Source organism: Leptonychotes weddellii, chromosome 1 (genome assembly GCF_054177405.1).
Source record: "Leptonychotes weddellii isolate Sample4059 chromosome 1, ASM5417740v2, whole genome shotgun sequence".
Lineage (NCBI taxonomy): Eukaryota > Metazoa > Chordata > Mammalia > Carnivora > Phocidae > Leptonychotes > Leptonychotes weddellii.
The window spans coordinates 27689643-27696181 of NC_138369.1; positions in this window are offsets into that span (position 1 = coordinate 27689643).

Sequence of the window (6539 nt, forward strand, 5' to 3'; positions counted from 1 at the left end):
AAATAAATAAATAAATAAAAAATAGCTATTATAGTTTTATTTAAAAAACATGAATACAATAAGAGCAATGAAGACTATTTTTAAAAAAACAATGAAACTTCTAAAACAGAAAATATAATATTTAAAGTGAAAAATTCACTTGTTGTAATAGCAGTTTGAGTCTGTAGAAGTAAAGGTCAGTGAACTTGAACAAAGAGAAGAAAGGACAGTGTTTCCCAAAACTGGTGCTGCAATAATCAGATGTCTATATTGAAAAATAACAACTTTGAAGCCTACTTCCTACCACATACAAAAAGAAACTAGAAACAGATCATAGAACTGAGTGTAAAATTTAAAACTGTAAAGCTTTATGACTGTGTAGGCAAAGATTTCTTAGGACACAAAAAGTACTAACCATTAAAAAAACTGATAAATTGGATTTCCCCAAAAGTAAACATTTTGCTACTGAAAAACACCATTAAAAAAAGATGTCAAGTCAAAGGTTGAAAGAAAATATTCACAATACTTATCTTAAACATAAAATTTTACCCAGAATACAAAAAGAACTGCCATAATAAATATGGCAGTATTTAATAATAATACAATAATAAAAATACAACCTAATTTTAAAAATGGGCAAAAGATTTGAACATATACCTCATCAATGAAAAAACATGTAAGTGGCCAATAAACACTAAAAGATATTACAAATCATAGTCACCATAGAAATGTGATTTTAAACAACTCAATATCCACTAAAATGGTTAAAATGAAAAAAGAGAACATTACTAAGATCTGGCAAGAATACAGATCTGAAAATGTCACTCACTGGTGATAGGAGTATAAATAGCATAAATGTCTTAGAACACATTTTGGTAGTTTCTTATAAAGTTAAATATAAACTTACCATATAGCCCGTCAATTCATCTCCTATGTATGAACCTAAAAAAAAAAAGTATGTATACACAGTCTGCTAGTATATTTATATATGAATGTGTTGATATATACAATATGAATGAATCTCAAAAATATTTTGCTGAGTGAAAGCAGCCAAACACAAAAGAGTACATACCACATGATTCCATTTGTATAAATAGGTAAGTCTAGTCTATACTGATAGAAATGTAACAGCAGCTGAGGTTGGGTTGGGAAATTATCTGGGCAGGGTCAGAAGATAGTATTTTAGTGTGTTGGAAGTTTTCTGTTTCTTGGGGCACCTGGGTGGCTCAGTCGGTTAAACATCCGACTCTTGATTTCAGCTCAGGTGATGATCTCAGGGTCCTGAGATGGAGCCCTGCTTCTGGCTCCACCCTCAATGTGGAGTCTGCTTGACATTCTCTCTCTCCCTCTCTTTCTGCCCCTCCCCCTGCTCACTTGTGCTAAATAAATAAATAATCTTTATAAAAAATTTTGTTTCTTGATTTGGGTGTTAGTTACAAGTGTTTAGGCATGTATCAAAATTCATTGAACTAAGTACTTAAAATGGGTACATTCATTTTGTAGTATGTAAATTACACAATAAATTTGAGAATATGTTTATTTATATACTCATGGGGCAAAGTTATTTAGGTTTCTGCCTATATATCCTTTGTATCATATATCTTTTTGCTATTTCTTTTGTTTCAGAGATTTATGTTCTTCAATGTCTCTCCTTTACTACTCTTCTTAAGTTTTAGCTGCTTTCCCCATCATGTTGCATGACCAACATAAGTGACAGCTGTTGTCATGTGTACAAATGCTTTTAGCTGTGCAAAAAGAAAACTTCACAGACTATTCCCAATTAGGTGACATACTCATGAAAGTTTTGGGGTAAACCAACTGAGACCTGCAGATCTATAATCTTCTAGCTCATATTAATGCCATGGTGCTTAAGTTAATTGTTCTTTATGCAGATCTTTAGCAACTCTTTTTTCTTCTTCTAAACACAACAAACTAAGGATGTTATCCCAAGTTATGCTCCCAAATGCCATGCATTGGTGAAAGGAGGCAGGAAGAAGCTTAAAGACTCAACATGCTTTTCATGCTCTGAAAACCTCTTTGGACCAAAGATAATACAGACTGTGGATGTTGTTACCAAAAACATCAGATTTTTGGTTTCAGCTCATGATTCAGAAGCTGAAAGTGTCAAGTGGGTAATAATATCCAGGAATAATTCAGTCCAATAGTCTTTGTAGAGTGATGGACACAACCAATATCAGCAACACTGAACAGCCAGAAAACAAAAGTACAGTGTCAGCTAGCAACAATAAGAGAATTTTAACAGATGTAATTTATAGGATTACTGTTGATGAAGTTAGCAACCTTTAGCAAGGAGATGCAGAATCAATAGCTGCCTGAGAATTTGCAGCTGCAGAAATATAAATGGGAACTGACCGGGAAGTCAGATGTAAGAGGTGCTGGCAGAATAGTTAAACCAGATGAAAAATATTTAAGGTTAATTATAAATAAGTGACCAAAAATGTAGTATTAGAATGATTTAACTTCCTAGAAAAACTGAACGTTTACTAAAAATACAGCAAATTTAGAGATTTATACATTGATACATTTATGGAAGGGATTTTGGGTATTTAAACTGTGGCTTTGAAATTGCAGAAGGGGAAAATAATATTTTTAGAATTCAATGCATGCACTTCTATTTATCAGTGCACCATCTATTTCCCTCTTAGATTTTATGGTGTTATTGTTGAGATGCTTATCATAGAGCTACTCAATTGGACCATGGTATATCGATGTACAGAGTTAATCAACATTCTAGATAAGTGATAAGGCCTCAGGGAAGAAGCACATTAAAGCTCGCTCTAACACAATGAGTTAACACCCTTAGGAATATATAGCTGTTAAACAAAACAGGGAGGCCATATTGCTCAGTGAATTCAGTGAAATCTAATGGGAATTTCAGAGTAAATTTATTTTTAAGATGGGTAGGCAGCTTAATAATTCAAAGTCCTCTTCCTATTCTAAAGGAAGTCACCCCACCACATCTTTTCATTTAACACTAATCAATTGCTTAACAGATTAGGAAGGGAAAAGATGTATCCCAAGTAAAGTAATCCTTCTTACCTTTAAATTTTGCATTTATAACTCCTTTCACAGCCTCTTACAAATCTATATTACCTGTGCTGTCACAGCTTAAGTGTATCTTTTGGCTTCAGGAATTGTGGGTGTATTCAGGAGGCTCACTTTTTATAGTAGCAAAACACCTCTACAAACTAACAAAGGTTTCATCAAAAATAGATGAGGACACCAGACTGACAAAGTGATCAGGTAACTTTGAGTAACTTCAATTCTTAGTGCAGCAGAATGAGATATGTCTATATCCTTAAACATTCCATATGCCTATTTCAAAATGTTTACTTTAAAAGTAATAGTAAATAAACTTTGACTTTTTACAACCTTTTGCTATTTAGCCCCTTACTTACCCTCATAAGTATATCAACTTAATGTCAGACAGTGAATGCGGATTTTAAAAACTAGTGACTATCTCAATTAGACTCAAGGTCCAAAGACAATTAGACCTGCCTCTACGAATAATTAGTAATATTCCAAAGAAGGCTTTCTTACTTTTTATTGTCTAATTCAGAAACCACAAATAAAACATTGTATTCAAACTTAATGAAATTAAGAATGACTTTTATGAAAGAAGATGAAATTTTTAACAGGGATCTTTTTGACTTGGGAAGATTGGACTGAGGGTTTGAACACTCTGTTATGCACACTAGCTCTTTCAACCAACTCTATTGCTAGCTGCCTACATTAGTCCCAGTAACAATAGCAACCACATCTACAATTTTTTCTCTAAGTCACTAAGTTCTCTATAGTTACTCACTGAATTCTCTGAATAATCTTATGCATTAGTTATCATCATTTTGCAATTGAAGAAACTGAAGCACAAAGAATACTTAACCTGCTTGGGAAGAGATGACACAGGTTTGAGCTTTGCACAAAATGATATCCTTAACTGCACAAGGAACACAACAGGAGTGGGTCCATGAAAAACCACCAGGAGTGGATGTCCTTCAACTAAAAATATCAGCCAGGTCAAACGAAACAGCAAACAATCAATTGATGGTCAGGAAGGGTCAATATCTTTCTATGCCCAATTGTAGAACTGAACAGATCTCACTTACAGTTAGTCTACATGAATTCCAAAAGCAGGGCAGGGTATCTTTTGAAATATAAGAAAGAAATTTTAGAATCACTTTCTGGTACCTCTTATTGCTGAAAAAAAAAATGATCTTGATCAAAAAACAACTTTAAAAAAATCAGGGACGCCTGGGTGGCTCAGTTGGTTAAACATCTGCCTTCATGATCCGGGGTCCTGGGATCGAGTCTCGCATCGGGCTCCTTGCTCAGTGGGGAGTCTGCTTTTCCCTCTGCCTGCAGCTCCCCCCGGTTGCTCTCTCTCTCTCTCTCTCACACACACACACAAATAAATAAATAAAATCTTTACAATAGTCACCAACAGTTTTAACTATGGGCTACTAAATGGTGAACTGGTCAAAGATGATGGATTTTTCAGTCTATTATCATGGAGTGGAGCACAGTGAATGTTTGCTAAGCAGGCACCGAGAATGGCACTTTACATGTGGCATATGGCATGGCAGGTTGGGAATTATGTCCTTTTTACAGATTTAGAACCTGAGGTTCAAAACATGTTAAAAGCCACACAGCTCTACTGGGTGGTAATGTTGGGATTCATTTCCTGCTCTGTTGACAAAACTCTCATTCTTTCCCCTATCCTGCACTTTGAATCTCATCACCGAAGCCCTAAATACCAATAAGAACAGATATCATTATCCAAGACGAGTTTCAATTGTCAGCTTCCCTATTGAGATAGACAGTTTGGCTTTGTAAAGAAAATTACCGGTTAGTCTGTCACCCAATTTCAACTTCTTCTCTTTCAGCTTACACATGAGACGGTTTCCTTAAAATTTTAATGTTTGCAAACAAATCAAATCTGGTGATATCAGATTAGCTATATTTTCCGAACAAACAAGGTGTAGGAGGGGTGGGAAAATAACCTGACCTTCTTCTTGAGATTGGAAATGCTTAAAGGCATATGTGAAAAACCTCCAGGGGGGAAATATTCACTATTTTTCACTAGTTCAGCTCAGTTCCTGTTGCCTAATCATTTTTTTTTAAGATTTTATTTATTTGTTTATTTGATGGAGAGAGAGACAGCGAGAGAGGGAACACAAGCAGGGGGAGTGGGAGAGGGAGAAGCAGGCTTCCCGCCGAGCAGGGAGCCCGATGCGGGGCTCGATCCCAGGACCCTGGGATCATGACCTGAGCCAAAAGCAGATGCTTAATGACTGAGCCACCCAGGCGCCCCGACCTAGTCATTTTCTTGTCGCCAAGTATTACATATTTACACAGGTGCTTCTCTGATTTAATTGTTTGGAAGCAGTCACTGGAAGCAACACTGTGTGACTCAGCTTTGGTGATGCAGTCCAGCTGGGGTCTGACAGGTAAGTAATTACCACTAATCGAAGCCTAAATGAACTCAGGTTCTTCAAAGTCAGATGCGGAGAAGGGGGTGAACTCAGGTTCTTCAAAGTCAGATGCGGAGAAGGGGGTGAACTCAGGTTCTTCAAAGTCAGATGCCGAGAAGGGGGTGAACTCAGGTTCTTCAAAGTCAGATGCGGAGAAGGGGGTGAACTCAGGTTCTTCAAAGTCAGATGCCGAGAAGGGGGTGAACTCAGGTTCTTCAAAGTCAGATGCGGAGAAGGGGGTAGGGGCTATAAATGAACTGTTAGCAATATCAGGAGAAATAAGAGCTGAGCAGTCTAGTCCTAGCCGAACACAACAAAGAGAAGAGTTAACAAAAGTAAGACCTCCGCTGCCACATGTATTATAGCACAGAGACCTCTGGCTGGGGCTCTGTCATTCCCCATTCAGGCATAACGAGCTTGGGGATCTTAGGAGCCTCTCTGTTAAACTGAGTCGGGTGATGAGCTATGTCCTTTTCAATCCTTACAGGGTACAATCTCATGATTTCATGACGCAGAATTCAGATCTCTTGACATGAAGAGGGAAAACGTTTCTTTCTCTGGCCTCTGTGTCAATAAATATCGTTTAAAATAAAAACTAAGAGTGAACACATTTGCTCCTTGACAACGAACCATATGCTCTGAGGGCTTATTAAGTGAGCAGATTTAGGTGGGAGGCTATCTAACCTCAGGGGTCAGTGGAGATTTCCAGGGAGTTATTATGAAGGAGACCTGCCCCAAGTCCTGAGCCCCTACATGATGTATTCACAAGCTTTGAGGACATTTGTTTAAAAGTCAGCCTATATTGGCTGTAGAAAGCCTTGCCACCATGTTTGCAGGTCATTTTTCAGGCCCCTAGTAATGAACAAAACAGGTCTGATAATTTTCAAGAATACACTCAGGAAATATGTGGGTGCAGGACTGCAGCTTTCAAGCTGTTCTAGTTCAATCAGTGTTGAGAGCCATGCCTGAAGAAGCCTTCTGTGTTTTGGGACCAGCCAGGATAGCTGTATCAGCCACAACAAGGCCATATTTTGACTGGTTTTCATCAATTTGACTCGGTGTTGTTGG